We start from the raw sequence: 19,413 nt of genomic DNA, 5'->3' as shown, positions 1-19,413 counted from the left end.
TAAAAATCACCATTGATTTATTTTTCTATTTATAATAGAATTATTATACAAGTTATTTTAGACCTAGGTTACTGCTTAGGTTAAGAGAACTTGCTACTTATTTCTCCTAGTTCCAACAGACCACTGGAGGGAATTGTTTTCAAAACAGAGAAAGGAAACAGAATATGTGAATTTTAAGAACAGAAGTAAAATTGAAGAAAATGTGTTATATCTCTTGGAAATAAGAGTAAAAAGTGATAAAGTTCCATTGTTCTCTTGAAAGCTAATGTTCTATATAATTTGAAAGTATAGACAACTATATTTCTTTTATAGCTTGGTGAAAATCTTCACTGGGAAACAAATCATGATTGCCAGTTATCGTTAGTAATTTTTCTGCAAAATTTGCTGCATTTGTGTGTTTTCTTTATTGTTCAGCATTCAGAATAGGCTGTTTCACTTTTGTTGAAATTTAACTATCCCATTCTTGGTTGATATAGAGTTTTGTAGAATAAGAGATTCTTTTAAAACCACAGTGATGACACAATCTGGGGGAGACATTTGTATTGGTTAATATTATAGTCTTCTTTGAGATATAAAATCTGTGGCAAAAGTAACTCTTCCTTCATAGTGAGAATTATTCAATAATTCAGTGGCTGTAATTTGTCACTGAGGTGTATCTGATTTACAGTTCAATTCTGAGATCAAGAGACCTTTTAAGGACTCAGTAAAAAAAAAAAAAATCCCTTTTTTCCCCCTTTCTCGGAATTGACAGGCAATAAATGAACTGAAAAATCTTTGTGCTTGTAAATCAATATTTAATTGAAAGAGTTACACTTTAAAGACCATCATGATTATTTCTATTTCAAAATTTTTTTAAAAGGATAAAATGAGTTAATACGGGTAAAGCTCTTTGAGCAGTACCTGCCACCTCGGAAGCATGTAATAAATGACAACTGTTAGTATTATTTCTATTTGTTCTTCCTTTCATCTTTCCTTCTGTCAGAGACAATTTGGGTGTCATGTTGTTGAGAGATTTTACTGTCTACACGAACTATCCAATGCTGTGGCAGCCAGTGATATCTAAAGCCTAGCCTTAGGTTTTACATTTCAAAATGGTTCTCAGATGACAAATTCTTGACAGGACAACAAATAAAATAAACTTCAAATCTGTCATTGAATCTCAAAAATTCTTAAGTCCATATTTCATATTACATCTGAGAGAAAATTTTATTTACCTTTTCATTTATAGCATGGTATACAGAGAGCAGTGCCTAAGCATTGCAGGTTTTATTAGCTATTTTTCACATCCTATGTTTTTTCTATATTTCATCCTATTTTTCTTCTATGCTTATAGACCACTGACATTTTAAGAAACTATCCAAAAAAAACTTATTGGTTAAGCAAAATCAATCTTACCAATACTACTTCTATAAGCAAGAATACATTCTTAGTCATATCTCAAATAAGGAAATCAAAATCCATAAAAAGTGCACATTATTCGAGTTTTTAAATCTTTCTTTTGGAAATGTTTAAATTATTATCTAGATTAGAGATGTATGTACATATTGAAAGAACAATTTTTCTTAAGAGAAGCAGAAAAAAATAGAGGAAAAGAGAAAGGGGAGAAGGAGTCAGCTTTGGACAAACATGAAACCATCATTAATGGAAGGACAAAAGAAGCCTTAGATATAGGAAACACATTACACACACACTTTGAGAGCCACACAAGAGTATAAACAACAGGTTTAAACAATAATTTGAACTCTAGTGAATTGCATCAAGCATCAATATAACAATTCAGTTCAGTTCAGTTCAGTTGCTCAGTATGTCCAACTCTTTGCGACCCCATGAATCACAGCACGCCAGGCCTCCCTGTCCATCACCAACTCCCGGAGCTCACTCAAACTCATGTCCATCGAGTCGGTGATGCCATCCAGCCATCTCATTCTCTGTTGTCCCCGTCTCCTCCCACCTCCAATCCCTCCCAGCATCAGAGTCTTTTCCAGTGAGTCAACTCGTCGCATGAGGTGGCCAAAGTATTGGAGTTTCAGCTTTAGCATCAGTCCTTCCAATGAACACCCAGGGTTGATCTCCTTTAGGATGGACTGGTTGGATCTCCTTGCAGTCCAAGGGACTCTCAAGAGTCTTCTCCAGCACCACAGTTCAAAAGCATCAATTCTTTGGCGATCAGGTTGCAGACATATTGGATAGAATTACACCAATTAGATAAGCACATGAGCTAAAATAGAAAGCAATCATAAATTTGATCTAGAGGGCCAAATAAACTGAAAAAAAAACACATTAAAATTTTTCTTGGGCAACTTCCTGTTTAAGAACCTGGCTAAAGACCAGGTGAGGAACTTAAACTCCCTAACTTTGAGCAAAATGAGACTGACTGGAATCAACAAAGGTAAGACTGGAGAAGATCCTCACAAGATTTTGAATAACTGCTCAGGTAAAGTTTGTCTAAAGAAAATCAGTCTAACAAAACCTAACTCTAAGCACTTCAACCTCATGAATGCTCCCTTTATTGACTCACAATAGAAACCATGAAAACAGACAGTCATGTTGTAAGTAACAGAGCAGTTGTTTTCATCTAGAATAAGAATTTTCAAAAAATTTATTAGGCTATCAAACTATTACTAAAACCAATTCTCATTCCTAGGAGGCATAAACTCTGCATTTGGGAGAATGCCAAAAATAACTTAAAATTTAGACCAAATGCAGCACATACCTCACTGTTGCTGTCAGAGAGACTCCTAGATGGAAACTTCAGTGATCTTGGAGGAACAGGTTTCAAACAGAGGAGTTTAAGTCAGGTTGCACAAGGCTTGCACTGGGAGTTCTCCTTTATCTTCACAATTTTTGACTATTCATCTGACAAATGACTGCAAAGAAAACAACTTTTGAGCAAGCAAAACTCAGTTTGTTAGAAGTACTGGCAAGAAAAAGAGAATACCACATTGACAGAATTTTAACAGGTCTCTAAATGAGGGTTTTAGGGGAGGATATTTAGAGGGTGTTTACAGGCAGGATGATTTAAAAGGAAGTCTTATGAGGTAGGTAATAGGTCGAGACTAGGAAAATTAGTCAGAGTTTATGACACTCTGTCTTTGCATTGATGTGCACAACAGGTGAAGTGAATGGAGATTTTGACCTCAGAGTTTTGAAATGCACTATATTTTCCTCATTTATGAGTATTTTTCCAGAAATACTTGTATACAATTAAAGATTTGTAATTTTAAAGTGGATTTTACAAAAAGATGAGGACTAAGAAGGATTACTGTAGAAAGATTTTGACTTTCTACTCAGTAAAAATATAGATGTCAGTTCTTATAAGGCATATATATTACTTTTAGAATCACAAACCCTGGAGATGTTTTCAGTTCAAAAGGCAAAAACAAATTATGATTTTTATTTCACAGCCTTATATTTTTATTTGAAAGCAGTCAAACATGTTGAGTACTTTGTGCATTGCTGTTTTTACTTGTGTATATAACCTTTTATGCAGTTATTTTTTGCCATTTACCTATGTCAGTTATAAAAGGAAAATACTACTCCATATAGTTGAATTGATTCAGCCTGCTTTCATCAGGTAAGTATTTATTCATAAATAAATGAGGAGATGTATGATTCCTTTCTTATTGTAATTATAAATAAAAGTCATGTCCACCTCAAAAATATACAGAAGATAAACAGTTTTATTATCTTGATATTCATCTAGTACTTAGTAAGAGAATTTCTTTTCTCTTGATGTTTATGGTTTCATACAGAACAAACAATCCTTATGTAAATATTCAATTGTTGGCTTTGTTGACTAACATATTTAGAATCTTATAAACCTACAAATATACCTCACTACTTCTCTTTTCTTCTCTGAAAACCTTCCCTGCCTTCTCTCTGCTTAAAACTAGGTTCCAAAACTCTTTCTATCCTTCCTTCATCCCTCCATTTGAGGACAATTATTTGACATATATCTATTTCTTTTTACTTCCTGTCCTCACACCTACTTTGACAGTTTTCTGGACACCGATGCTCAGTTAGCCCAATGGAATAGGAACACTCCTGATTAGTTCCATTGCTGTCCTTTAGTTATATCACAGGACCCTTCAGTTTCTTATCAGTGATCAACACATTGTTGTCTAGCATGTAATCAAAAATTTTTAAATAAGTTTGCCAATAACTGATATAATAGTGTATTTATGATATTTTGGTGCCTATGTAATACTATACTAATTATACTAATGAAGTATTATATAAACAGTTGTTTTACTTATATTAAAAATGTTAAGACTAGAGTATTTCAGACTCACACAGATAACAGTTGTGTTCAAAATAATAGTTGTAAGTAAAATTGCTATTGCTTACTATAGTAGTTTCCTAGGTCTGTCATCACAGAGTACCATAGACTGGGAAGGCTTAACAGTGGAAATTTATCTCCTCACAGTTTTGGATCTAGAAACCCAAGGTCAAGGTATCCATAGTTTTTTCTTCTCTGAAGCTTTACTCTTTGGCTTTCAAATGGGTGCCTTCTCCTGTGTCCTCACTTCTGGGTGTTTCTATCCCATCATGTCTTTGTGTGCCCAGATTTCCTTTTATAAGGACCCTAGTCACAGTGGTTCGGCCTACTCTAATGGCCTCATTTTATGTTAATTAGCTCTTTTAAAGCCCTATCTCCAAATGCCATTGCATTCTGAACTATTGGGAATTAGGACATCAGCATATGAATTGGTGGGGGGGGCACCATTCAGTCTATGAAACACACTAAAAGTAATACAACCATACAAGTCCATTTCCCTCAAAGCTTTCTCTTTGCCCTTTTTCTGTTTGCTCTGGTCCTATTCACATCTTGTCTCTTAAATAACTTTAAAATTTAGTTACATTTAAATTTCAACAACACAATGGAGTATTTCTCAGCCATCAAAAAGAATGCATTTGAATCAGTTTTAATGAGGTGGATGAAATTGGAGCCAATTATACAGAGTGAAGTAAGCCAGAAAGAAGAACATCAATACCGTATATTAACGCATATATATGGAATTTAGAAAAATGGTAACCTAAACCCTGTATAAGAGACTGCAAAAGAGACATAGGCATTTAGAACAGTCTTTGGGATTCTGTGGGAGAGGGTGAAGGTGGAATGATTGGAGAGAATGGAATTGTAGCATGTATATTATCATAAGTGACCAATCCAGGTTCGACGCATAAATTTTCCTCTGTTCAAAAAAAAAATAAATAAAAACATTCTGAAGTTAACTTCAAAAAAATAAATAAATAAATTTTAACAACAAATATCAACAGTAAAAAAGAATAAAATAACCCATGTAAATAATTTATCTGAAATTCTAATACCCCAAATGCTCTGAAAACTGATTTTCCATCACCGAAGAAAGACTCTAAAAGCCTAAAAAAAATAGGCCCCTGTCTTTTCACAATGTAAAAAAACAAACAAAAAACTGAGTTACCCTCAGTCAGTGCTTTTTGTATGCTTATTATTTCTGTAAGCACTTGGACTATAAAGAAAGCTGAGCATGGAAGAACTGATGCTTTTGAACTGTGGTATTGGAGAAGACTCTTGAGAGTCTCTTGAACTGCAAGAAGATCCAACAAGTCACTCCTAAAGGCAATCAGTCCTGAATATTCATTGGAAGGACTGATGCTGAAGCTGAAACTCCAATACTTTTGCCACCTCATGCGACGAGTTGACTCACTGGAAAAGAGTCTGATGCTGGGAGGGATTGGGGGTGGGAGGAGATAGGGACGACAGAGAATGAAATGGCTGTATAGCATCACCGACTCGATGGACATGAGTTTGAGTGAGCTCCAGGAGTTGGTGATGGACAGGGAGGCCTGGCGTGCTGTGATTCATGGGGTCGCAAAGAGTCGGACACGACTGAGCGACTGAACTGAACTGAACTGAATTTTTACCCAGACTTGATTTTTTAAAAAATTTTGTTTTCTCAGAAAGAAAACTTTCGCTGTATGATACAGGGAATCCAAAGCCAGGGCTTTGTGACAACCTAGAGGGGTGGGATGGGAAGGGAGGTGGGTAGGAGGTTCAAGAGGGAGGGGGCATATGTATTACCTATGGCTGATTCATGTTGATGTATGGTAGAAACCATCACAATATTGTAAAGTATTTATCTTCTAATTGAAAATTAAAAAAGAAAGAAAAAATAAATAAAAGTCTTGATTAGAAAAAAAAAAAAGACAAGACCCTGATGCTGGGAAAGATTTAGGGCTGGAGGAGAAGGGGACGACAGAGGATGAGATGGTTGGATGGCATCACCGACTCAATGGACATGAGTTTGCACAAACTCCGGGAGTTGGTGATGGACAGTTAAGCCCGGTGTGCTGCAATCCATGGAGTCACAGAGTTGGACATGACTGAGCAACTGAACTGACTGAAGCACTTACCACAACAAGCTTTTGAAAGAGCCACTATTATCATTCTCATTTCAAAGAAGAAAAATTCAAAACAAAAATGGTTTAAATAACTTGCCCAAGTCTTATAATTAGTAAGTTGGTGAAGCCAGGATTCTAATCTAGGAAATAGGTTTTAGCAAAAATTTAGCATTACACTATGACTTATAAGAAGAGAAATTAATAGATTTACCACAACTGATTATTTTGACTGTTTGAATTCCTCATGAGAGTTATCTAATCTTAATTGCTAAACAACCATATCCCCTCTCTTTCTCTCTTTTCTACTCACTTGTTGTATATAGATATTATCTCACCCAAGACCAAGACCATAATTTCTCTTGCATTTTGGTTAGCAAATTATTTGACTATAAAGAATAGAAGCCTACTTAAAACTTGTCATTATAAATTGAATACTGTCAGGTTCATCCATTTGCAAGGAATATGTCTTGATCTTTTAGGAAAAACGTATAATCAGTTCTTTTATTCTGTTATCTAATTTTACATCATTCTACTTTCTGTGTAAATTAAGTATCTCCTCTACTTTTTTTTTTTTTTTTTGCATATACTTTGTCTCTTTTGGTGGTGGTGGTTTAGTCACTAAGTTGTGTCCGACTCTTGCTACCCCATGGACTGTAGCCTGCCAGGCTCCTCTGTTCATGGGATTCTCCAGGCAAGAATACTGGAGTGGGTTGCCATTTCCTCTCTCTTGACTACCCCTAAATGATGGTCTCAGCCATCTACTTAGGAGTTGGACAGTCTCTTCTAATGATAAACAGTGTGATCTAATTTCCCCCAGCTCATCTACAAGGTTCAATTAAAGTATACTTATACTTTAGCAACAGGAACTAGGATAAGAAAAATTACTTTTTAAATATTTATCGCTTGTTTTTCCTTTTATAATATTCAAATGATAAAAGCACCGTTTAACTAATCTTTTTTAATTTACTACTTGTACTGTGGTAGAGTATTCTCATGATCCATATATTTTCATAAAGACAGTTGAATTAGAAAAGATACACTAGTAATAACCCATCTAGAATGAAGGTTGGGCCAATATTTTCATTTTATTCTATTATTTTTAAATCAATAGGGATTTCTTTAGTAAAATACAAAATTTATCTGAAATAAGCAGTTTGCAATTTTCCTAGGTTCAGTCTTCTTAACGGAGTCCTGATCTCCTGGCAAAATTAGCTTCCCAACTGCCCCTCTCTAAATGCGTGCTGTGATTCATGGGGTCACGGAGAGTCGGACACGACTGAGTGACTGAACTGAACTGAAATCTATTACATCTAGAGAGTGAGTCTTAGCTTTCACTGATCAATAATAACATATTCTATGAAGGAAGATAAATGTTGGTGATAAGGTAAATTAAAAACAGTCTCTATGCAGATTTATTGATCTAATGTATATCTAATCCATTGTATTTATTAAACCAAATTACTGCCAATATGTGAATCCTGAACATTAGCATGACCTGTACTTTTCTTTTTAGGCTAAAGGGAGTGTGATCAGACAGTATTCTACATGGGAAAATTCACAGTGCACCTGTTTGACAATTTCTGTATGGCAGTAGGGGTTCAGTTCAGTTCAGTCGCTCAGTCGTGTCCGACTCTTTGCGGTAGACAATCACAAATAAGACCCAGAGGAATATCCTCTGCAACAGTTGATAGATAATATAAGGCTTATCTGAATTTGTGTTCTCATTTTTAATTATTCAAAAGTGTCCAATTGAAAAATGAGTATGTTAATGATATTTAACCATTTTAACTTATCCTCCTATTTATAACTGATACTATTGTCACACAACATTATGAAGATAATCCTGTGCTTGATTATGTACAAGTTATTTGAAATATAGATTTGCTTAATATCTAAAAGTCTGGAATTTTAGAAATTAAACACATTTGTTTAAACATGTAGAATCTAGTTTTTACCAAAACTGAAAAAAATGGTTTTGCCCCGTTCTTGTTTCCAATTATAGTCTATCAGATGTTGCTTTCTCCTCTAACAATTTACATTTGATAATATATTGACTCTGGTTTACTTTCTGAAAGCAGATGTCACAAAGAATATTGAGAGTAAGTAGTACCTAGTACAAAATGTCAACGTGTACAGAGGTCAAAGCATTGGGGGAAGCAAGCGATCTCCAATTTTGCCTTGAAAAAGATTTTACTCATCTTAGTGAGTGACTTTCAATGGATAAAAGAGTTGATAACCATGTTGAAAATAGTTCAAGAACTGGCAACAAGAAAGTGAATGTGAAAAACATATTTAAGAGCTTCGCAATTGAAAGGAATTGAATAGAATAATGAAGTGCTGCCTGGAGAACATAGTAACTTCAGTATTCATTTCTTGAGAATGGAGTAATTCATAGATGTTTTTGTGTAGCATTCAGACCATTTGAGGTCAAAGAAAACTGCAGATGGTTTAGGTGTTGCTGGAGCCAATGAATTCAATAGGGTCAAATTTAATTTGTATGAGTATTATTTATGTTTTACAGACAAAGATATCTGTAGCACAAGAATTCATTCAGTTTTCCCTGAATGAGAAATGACTGTGCAATAAGACGCAGTGTGGCATAGTGGGATTTGTAGAGAGCAAGTATTTTAGAGCTTTTATTACCAGTTCTGCCATTTGTTCAGCACTGTGATGTTGACCAAGTTGCATAATCTGAACCTCAGATTCTTCATTAAAAAGTTTAAATCCATAGTTGTACCTTATTGCATAGGATTGTTATGAATAGAGAAAATGAGATTGCATGTGAAAAATAATGATCACTATGCCAGATACCAATAAGAATACCCAATATGGAAGTTTTAAATATGATTATTGTTTATTGTTACTGTTGCCTTGGATTAATTAAAGACAGTAGACATTCTATCTCAGAATGTAAAGCCACTTAGCACCACATCTTGGATTCAGTTCAGTTCAGTCACTTAGTTGTGCCCGACTCTTTGTAACCCCATGGACTATAGCATACCCACCTTCCCTGTCCATCACCGACTCCTGGAGCTTGTTGAAACTCATATCCACTGAGTCGGTGATGCCATCCAACCATCTCGTCCTCTGTCATCCCCTTTTCCTCCTGCCTTCAGTCTTTCCCAGCATCAGGGTCTCTTCAAATGAGTCAGTTCCTCACATCAAGTGGCCAAAATACTGCAGTTTTAGCTTCAGCATCAGTCCATCAGTCCTTCCAATGAATATTCAGGGTGGATTTCCTTTAGGATTAACTGCTTTGATCTCCTTGTAGTCCAAGGGACTCTCAAGAGTCTTCTCCAATACCACAGTTCAAAAGCATCAATTTTTTGGTGCTCAGCTTTCTTTATAGTCCACTCTCACATCCACACATGACTCCTGGAAAAACCATAGCTTTGACTAGACAGACCTTTGTTGGTGAAGTAATATCTCTGCTTTTTAATTTGCTGTCTAGTTTGGTCATAATTTTCTTCCAAAGAGCAAATATCTTTTAATTTCATGGCTGCACTCACCATCTGCAGTGATTTTGGAGCCCCCCAAAATAAAGTCTGTCACAGTTTCCATTGTTTCCCCATTTATTTGCCATGAAGGGATGGGATCAGATGACGAGATCTTTGTTTTCTGAATGTTGAGTTTTAAGCCAACTTTTTCACTTTCCACCTTCACTTTCATCAAGAGGCTCTTTAGTTCTTCTTCACTTTCTGCCATAATGGTGGTGTCATCTGTGTATCTGAGGTTATTGATGTTTCTCCCAGCAATCTTTCTTCCAGTTTGTGCTTCATCCAGCATGGCATTTTACGTGATATACTCTGCATATAAGTTAAATAAGCAGGTTGACAATATACAGCCTTGAGGTACTTTCCCTATTTGGAATCAGTCTGTTATTTTGTGTCCAGTTCTAAATATTGTTTCTTGACCTGCATACAGATTTCTCAGGAAGCAGTTCAGGTATTCTGTTATTCCCATCTGTTGAAGAATTTTCCACAGTTTGTTGTGATCTGCAAAGTCAAAGGCTTTTGCATAGTCAATAAAGCAGAAGTAGATGTTTTTCTGGAATTCTCTTGCTTTTCCGATGATCCAGCAGATGTTGGCAATTTGATCTCTGTTTCCTCTGCCTTTTCTAAAACCAGCTTGAATATCTGGAAGTTCATGGTTCACATGCTGTTGAAGCCTGGCTTGGAGAATTTTGAGCATTACTTTGCTATCATGTGAGACAAGTGCAATCGTGCGGTAGTTTGAACACTCTTTGGCATTGCCTTTCTTTGGGATTGAAATGAAAACTGACCTTTTCCAGTCCCGTGGCCACTGCTGAGTTTTCCAAATTTGCTGGCATATTGAGTGCAGCACTTTCACAGCATCATCTTTTAGGATTTGAAATAACTCAACTGAAAATCCATCACCTCCATTAGCTTTGTTCATAATGATGCTTCCTAAGGCCCACTTGACTTTGCATTGCAGGATGTCTGGCTCTAGGTGAGTGATCGCACCATCATGACTATCTGGGTCATGAAGATCTTTTTTGTATAGTTCTTCTGTGTATTCTTGCCACCTCCTCTTAATATCTTGGAATGAATGTCGTATCTTCGATTGAATTAATATTTTGGATTGAATGTTGCCTATTCAAGGAAGAATTCTCCAAGGATTCCTACTTGAAAAAATAGTTCTATTACTCAGTTCTATTATGTTATCATATTTACCTTTTTATTTATATCTCCACCATTCTGTCACTTAGACTGAGTTCCTAGAAAACAGAATCTTACTCTGTGTCCAGCCATAAAACCTGGAATATTTCCTGATATATAGTAAGTGCTCAACAAATGTTTGTTGAGTTAAATCTTGATTTTTTTTTTTTGTTTGGAATCAATAAGAATTGGATTTAGAACATGTATGCTAGTCTAGATGATTCATTTCCTTTGTCTTTCACATATTTACTTCATATAGTTTAGTGTCATTTATAATTAAATATTGAATATAATAAGCATATTTAATTTATTCTCATTAGCCTACTTAAAGATTTAGATGCTGAAATTTGTTACATTTTAGTTTAATTTGAGGTATAAAATTTTGAAATAGAAAAATATTTATAAAGCCTCAATTGTGCAAAATAATATAATGTAGTTGAATTTTTTTTTAAATATGCCATTTCATAATTTCAAAGCAGGTGATTCAAGTGAATCTTAAATTGTATGATGGGGCTAATTTAGCTGATTAAATTGTCCATTATTCTTTTTCAAGATTAAATTATGAAGGGTCTTCAGTCCTTGTTCATGAAGACCGTGAAGAACATGTTCATCTCATGTGACCAACCTGAGGCTTCCCAGGTGGCTCTCATGGTAAAGAACCCACCAGGAAATGTAAGAGACATAGGTGTAATCCCTGGGGGTGAAGATCTCCTGGAGAAGGAAATGGCAACCCACTCCAGTATTCTTGCCTGAAGAATCCAATGGACAGAGGAGCCTGGTGGGGTACAGTCCGTAGAGTTGCAAAGAGTCAGACACCAGTGAAACAACCTAACATTCATTCATTCAGACTACTGTGAATTGTAATCCCCTTTTGGACAGATAAGACTGATTCTGATGGAGAGAGGATTAGCTGATTCTCCAGAGTTAACTTTTCCAAAGTTAATTTATATTAGGGCTCCCCTGGTAGCTCAGCTGGTGAAGAATTCTCTTATCACATAGGAGACCACAGTTCAATTGTTGGGTTGGGAAGTTTCCCTGGAGAAGGGATAGGGTCCTCACTCCAGTGTTCTTGAGCTTCCCTGGTGACTCAGATGGTAAAGAATCTGCTTGCAATGAGGGAGACCTGGGTTTGATCCCTGGGTTGGGAAGATCCCGTGGAACAGGGAATGGCTATCCACTCCAGTATTCTGGCCTGGAGAATTCCATAGACTGTACATGAGGTCACAAAGAGTCAGACACGAAACATTTTGGAAGGCCATAGATTTGTAGGTATTTAACTAACAAAACAGCATGAATAGATATTCTTTCAAGGTAACAGCACTTCAAGTATAAAGTTAATATCCTAAATTTGTGAAGTAGTCTATAATTAAAAAAAAAAAAAAGTAAACCAACTGGGCTCTTTTCCCAGAAATTCACTGAAGCACAAAATACCTGTATCAGGAGAGAGGAAAAGAGAAGAGAGAAAGAAGAGGAAAATAAAACTAAGAAAGAAACCTAACTGACCAAATTTAATGAGAGAAGTAGAGAAGTTATGTATTTTATAGGCAGTCAAATAAAATTTCCCCTCCAACCTAGAAAGGACTACACTCAAATCATAAAGCAGAGTTTTCAGTTAAGAGAGGAAAATCCAAACAATTTATTTCATGAGACTGTGGGGAAATAACTTTATAGCTTTGCTTTTAAACTTTAAATTTAGCTTAAGTGTTTTTTAAAAGTTATGTTGTAGTTAGTTGAGGTATTCCTGTTTCAAAAGCCATTTTGTTGTCTGTTTACAACTTACTAAGGGACTGTTCTCAACAAACTAAGGCTGAGTCTAGTTCTTATTTAGGACTTACTAGTTAAATTTTGGTGTTCCCTAAGGTCTTAACCCTGTCTCTTCACCTTTTCCTCTTTTGGCACACTTTGCCCTGGTGATCTTATCCACCCTAATGGCTGCAATGTTGGCTACATGCTGATGTGCGTGTCTCTGTCTCCACCTAGATCTCTCTCCTGACCTCCGTCTGTTCACCTATTGGACATTTCTATTCAAATATTTCTTCAGTTTTAACAATATATACAAAGACAATTTATAACTTATTTTCTTCCTTCCCCCAAACTCGTTTCTTCTGTTTTTTTTTTTTTAATTTCACTTAATGACATTATTTCTTAATCGTCCCTTTGAGAAAACATAAATCAATCTCATTTCTTTCTGCTTTTGTATGTTTTCACTTGTCACAATCATTATAGTCTCCATTTTACGTCAGGTATATCTCATTAATGTTTTGTCCTGTCTATCCCTTTTCCACTGAACAAATTAGATCTTTGTTACCTCTGAAGTGCAAAATTATAATAACCATTTAATAGATTCTCCAGCTTCTCTTCTCTTCCATCACCAATCTTTCCTTCACCCTTTTGCCCAAGTATAATTAGAACCTTACTCACTGCAGAATGCTGCTATCTTCCTGTCATAGGAAGAGAAGGGCTAAACTATTTATCACATCAACCAAGACTTTAGCAAATAAGCCTTACTTACTAACATTTTAGAAATAATCAAATTTCCTCATTTCTCCTTCAGTTAAATTATAATGAGGGCATTTCATTGATTCTTTAAGACCCAGCCAAAATGCCATCTCCTTTGTCAAAGTGAGTTTTCTATTCTGTTCAGTTCAGTCACTCAGTCATGTCTGACTCTTTGTGACTCCATGGACTGCAGCACGCCAGGCCTGCCTGTCCATCACCAACTCCCAGAGTTTATTCAGACTCATGTCCATTGAGTCGGTGATGCCATTCAACCATCTCATCCTCTGTCATCCCCTTCTCCTCCCACCTCCAATCTTGCCCAGCATCAGGGTCTTTTCAAATGAGTCAGTTCTTCACATCAGGTGGCCAAAGTATTGGAGTTTCAGGTTCAACATCAGTCCTTCCAATGAATATTCAGGACTGATTTCATTTAGGATTGACTGGTTGGATCTCCTTGCAGTCCAAGAGACTCTCAAGTGTCTTCTCCAACACCACGGTTCAAAAGCATATATTCTGTAGCATATTTGTATTTTTTTCTTACTGCTATTGTAGAAATAATTATATTTTTTAGAGTAATTGGCTAACATTGTCTGGGTGGCAATAGCCAGAGCTTTTCTAGAGTAGATGTTGTGTCTTTCAAATCTTGCAGTTCTCAGAACTAGATTTAAGAGCCTAGAACACAGGAGATATTTAAAAATCATTTGCTGATGGAATGAACGCATGACTTATTGGGAAGCTCTGAGGAAGCCTTCTTGAGGTTTGCAGGAATTACCACTAGATGTCACTAGCACATTTCCAATAACAATACCTGCACTGGGAGAACTAACCTTTACTGAGCACCTACTGTGTGCCAGGCCCTTTTAAATGGTTCTGTAAAGTATGTATTATAATCACAAATCTACCTTGGAAGCGGGTGCTTGGAATGATTAACAGGTCATAAAGCTAGTACAATGTAACTGCTGAAACTGTTCATCACTCAGTAGTGTCCGACTCTGCAATGATGGACAGTAGCTTACCAGGCCCCTCTGTCCATGGGATTTTTCCAGGCAAGAATAGTGAAGAGGGTTGTTCAGTGGGTTGTTCATTTTCTTGTTCAGGGGATCTTCCCAACTCAGGGATCAAACCACAGTCTCCCACATTGCAGTCAGACTCTTTACCATCTAAAGCACAGGGAAGGCCTAGTCCAGCGTAAAGATGGGATTAGAATATACAAGTGTCTGCCATCAAAACCTATGGGTTTCTCACAGTGGCAGCCACATTCTGTTTTCTGTTCTGATAACTGAGCCTCTGGTCTTCAAATGGTAAATATAAAAAGCATATGCTAACATTATTTTAAGCAAATTAAATCTTTACTGACAAAAGAAGCAATTATCAGGTTAGATGTTCTTATTTAAGACCTTTCAAGTTAAAAGTCAAAGACTTCTCAAATAAACTTTTCGTGAATAGTCAGTTTGAAAACAAACTACCATTCAGAGAAAACTTTTTAATTAAACATAATATAGATTTTGAACACAAGTGGTTAGATTGTTTTTTAGTACTTTATTTTTTTTTTCAATTAGCACTTTAAAACTCATGTCTACTCTTTGTAAGGTGATAAATTTAGTAATTTGGGCTGAGCATATGGATAAAATATAGTCCCTACCTTCAAAAAGCTTGCAAAACTATAATATCTCCTTAATTCAAAGTCAGGAACATCACAGTGCTCTTATTATGTAGGGTATTTAATCTGAGACTCTGTAGTTTCAATAATATTTAGAGACCCTAATCACTTTGATAATGTGACCATTGATTCTTGAACCATATATACACATCCTGAACATGATGAATGTCAATTAGTTCCTGCCTGCTCAACTCAAGACATCATGTTATATTTTTAGATCCAATTCTGCCTATACAGAATCCCAAGCAAGACCCAGAACTTGAGGAGATGTATATTTGTAGAATCCCCAATCAGAGGAGAACAGTTATAAGAAAGTATGATGAAATGGTGCTTCGACTTGAATGCTTGACTTGTACTTGGGTAGACCTCGGTCATCCTCTCTTCCTAATCTGGGTAGAGGGCACCAAGGCAGTAAGCCATTATACAAACAAAAGAAAGATGATAGGGAGGTGGCTCATGCGTACATGCATGGTAAGTCACTTTAGTCGTGTTCGACACTGTGCAACCCTATGGACTGTAGCCCCCAGGCTAATCTGTCCATGGGATTCTCCAGGCAAGAATACTGGAGTGGGTTGCCATGCCCTTCTCCAGGGGATCTTCCTAATCTAGGGATCAAATCTGAGTCTCTTCCATTGGCAGTCGGATTCTTTACCACCAGTGCCACCTGGGAAGCTAGGAGTTGGCTTTATACCTCCCCACAAGTTTTACAGCTTCTCTTTAGTTTAGTCAGCTTCGGTACCATATCAGACTGTTTAAACTTTCTGCCAAACTCAGTAGTCATTGTTAATATTTTTGCTTTTTCTATTGCTAATTATTTATGGGAATCAAACCATCAATTAATTTTATTGTACATTTATATACAACATGATAAGATTTCAAAAGATTTTTAAAGATGAATTAATGTAGTCATGGAAAAAGTTTATCTTCATCACTTAATGTTTTACGTGTAGTGAGCTTGACTTTTATGTAAAATTAAATTAGTTGATTTAAAAATTATCAATATAAAATAATACATTTTCAATTTATTCCAAAAAACTAGAAATAATGTCAAACCCCTGTATTAAAAATATGTAAAGAGATGGGAATACCAGACCACCTGACCTGCCTCTTGAGAAACCTATATGCAGGTCAGGAAGCAACAGTTAGAACTGGACATGCAACAACAGAATGTTCCAAGTAGGAAAAGGAGTACATCAAGGCTGTATATTGTCACCCTGCTTATTTAACTTATATGCAGAGTACATCATGAGGAACGCTGGGCTGGAAGAAGCACAAGCTGGAATCAAGATTGCCGGGAGAAATAGCAATAACTTCAGATATGCAGATGACACCACCCTTATGGCAGAAAGTGAAAAGGAACTCAAAAACCTCTTGATGAAAGTGAAAGAGGAGAGTGAAACAGTTGGCTTGAAGCTCAACATTCAGAAAACAAAGATCATGGCTTCTGGTCCCATCACTTCATGGGAAATATATGGGGAAACAGTGGAAACAGTGTCAGACTTTATTTTTGGGGGCTCCAAAATCACTGCAGATGCTGATTGCAGCCAGGAAATTAAAAGACGCTTACTCTTTGGAAGGGAAGTTATGACCAACCTCGATAGCATATTAAAAAGCAGAGACATTACTATGCCAACAAAGGTCCATCTAGTCAAGGCTATGGTTTTTCCCGGGGTCATGTATGGATGTGAGAGTTGGACTGTGAAGAAAGCTGATCACCGAAGAATTGATGCTTTTGAACTGTGATGCTGGAGAAGACTCTTGAGAGTCCCTTGGACTGCAAGGAGATCCAACCTAGTCCATCCTAAATGAGATCAGTCCTGGGTGTTCATTGGAAGGACTGATGCTAAAGCTGAAACTTCAATACTTTGGCCACCTCATGCGATGAGTTGACTTACTGGAAAAGACTCTGATGCTGGGAGGGATTGGGGGCAGGAGGAGAAGGGGACGACAGAAGATGAGATGGCTGGATGGCATCACCGACTCGATAGACATGAGTTTGAGTGAACTGTGGGAGTTGGTGATGGACAGGGAGGCCTGGCATGCTGTGATTCATGGGGTCGCAAAGAGTCAGACACGACTGAGTGACTGGACTGAACTGAACTGAAAGAAAAGCATAAAGTCAAAGTTAAAGGGCCAACTGAATAATAAATGGTTTATATGTGATTTCTACAAAAGTACATCTCTTTAGAAAATAAGCAAAAATACCATCAATCTTTATCAATATTTGCATTGAATTAAGAGTTTTAAAATATGTGAGGTCATTGGCAACACATTTCTCAAATAAAATGTGCCCAATTTGTATATCTTTCTTATCAGAAAATAGCAAACACTTATTTAAAAAAATAAAAGCAATAAAGTCTGGAGAAATGCTCTGTGTATTGACTCCTCACATCTTTTGCTTTCTACTTTTGCCTTGCATAGGGTACACACTCAAAGCATTTCTTTATCTAGATATAATCCAAAAATAAACATTTGGGTTAATCAAGAAAGTTAGATTAAATAAGTTGGACAGAGTAAAAGAAATACCAAACAATTTCAATTATATGTGAAATCTAAAAAAATTAAACAAAACAGCTTTATAGATACAGAAAACCATCTGGAGGTCACCAGAAAGGAGGGAGACAGGGGGTTGGACAAAATAGGTGAAGGAATTAACAGGTACAAATTTTAGAAATAAATAATTCACATAGATATATAGCATAGGGAATATAGATAATAATATTATAATAACTTTGTACAGCAACCAGCTTACTGTAGCAGTTTATCCATAGTGCATATAAATGTTGAATCACTATGTTGTATACTTGAAACTAAAAAAAAAAAAAATTAATAGAGGAGAATTTGGTGGTCACTCAGTGGCTTCCTTCTCCTGCTCCCCAAGCATCTTTGACATTTTGCAATGAAAACCAAAGAAAGAAAATGTAAAACACTGTGGAAGCTTCAGGAATCCATAGCATATAGATTGCACACCTGGAGAGACAAGACAGCTTAGTGAGGAGAATGGCCTGGAGCAAATACTAGCTGGGTCACTTACTAGCTCCTGAAATAACAATGACAAAATATTATAAACTGTGCTTCTGTTTTCTCATCCTTAAAATGGGAGGTAATAACAATAATTACCTCATAGGGTTATTGTGAACATTAAAAGAGCTTGAATATGCAAAGCCATTTGAACAAGGTATCTATATCATTAATGTTTTCAAGGTATTTGTTGCTCCTGCTGCTGCCTTTGTTGCTACAGTTGAAGAAAAGTTCAGATCAGAAATGTTAGGGACAAACTAGCCAATAGATTTCTTGTTTCTTTCCTCAAGTGATAGCACAAAACCTGGGGGTCCTTTTATAATTTCAATTAACTAGATTCACTTAGTAGAAAGTTTTGGAAATTTTTAGAAAATAATTTTCAAAGAAAAAAATGAGTTAAAATCCTAACCATAAATGAGACATTAGTGATTTTTAATAGTTTATTATATTTATTAAGCTATTTTAATATAGTTAAATTTTTATAGAGTTTTTCCTTGTTTGCTCTAAAGGAAAACTGAGTAGAAAGTCTGTTTGTGAAGTCAGTCAATGAATCATTGACAGAATAAAGAAACCTTCTCCATTCAGGTCACAGACCATAAAAAGGGCACCACCTGATGGCAGAATGCTCTGATTGCAGGTAAGAAGCTAAACAGAAACAATCGACTTTTAGTGCTAAACTGACAATCGAAATAATAAAGTATCACGCATTGCCACAACATCCATTTATCTATGGAAACCTTGGTTTTTTATAAATGAGCCTTGAGTCTTAGTGGAGTTGGTGATGGACAGGGAGGCCTGGTGTGCTGCTGTCCATGAGGTTGCAAATAGTCAGACAAGACTGAGCATCTGAACTGAACTGAACTGAGACTTAGCAGGACTGAAAAACAATTGGAGATTGTGAATATTGCTATTGAATATATGTTTGCAGAGACATCTTAGTATATTATGCCTGAAACCAGTCAGCATGGGTTCAAATCCTGACTTCACGTTTTATTATCTGTTGAATTGACCTAAGATGAGTTGACTCACTGGAAAAGAGTCTGATGCTGGGAGGGATTGGGGGTAGGAGGAGACGGGGACAACAGGGAATGAGATGGCTGGATGGCATCACCGACTCGATGGACATGAGTTTGAGTGAACTCCGGGAGTTGGTGATGAACAGGGAGGCCT

At 36.3% G+C, this 19,413-nt stretch overlaps 1 protein-coding gene across 2 annotated transcripts in view; it reads left to right on the top strand.

Annotated features, from left to right (window-relative positions):
- The window catches only part of CCSER1 (coiled-coil serine rich protein 1), a 1,509,256-nt gene that overhangs the window by 1,021,697 nt on the left and 468,146 nt on the right, over positions 1-19,413 (top strand). The window lies entirely within an intron of this gene.

Source organism: Moschus berezovskii, chromosome 5 (genome assembly GCF_049115385.1).
Source record: "Moschus berezovskii isolate FMDL1 chromosome 5, NW_MosBer_1.0, whole genome shotgun sequence".
Classification (NCBI taxonomy): domain Eukaryota; kingdom Metazoa; phylum Chordata; class Mammalia; order Artiodactyla; family Moschidae; genus Moschus; species Moschus berezovskii.
Note: the sequence above shows the minus strand (reverse complement) of the source record. Positions and strands in the feature narration are given on the sequence as shown.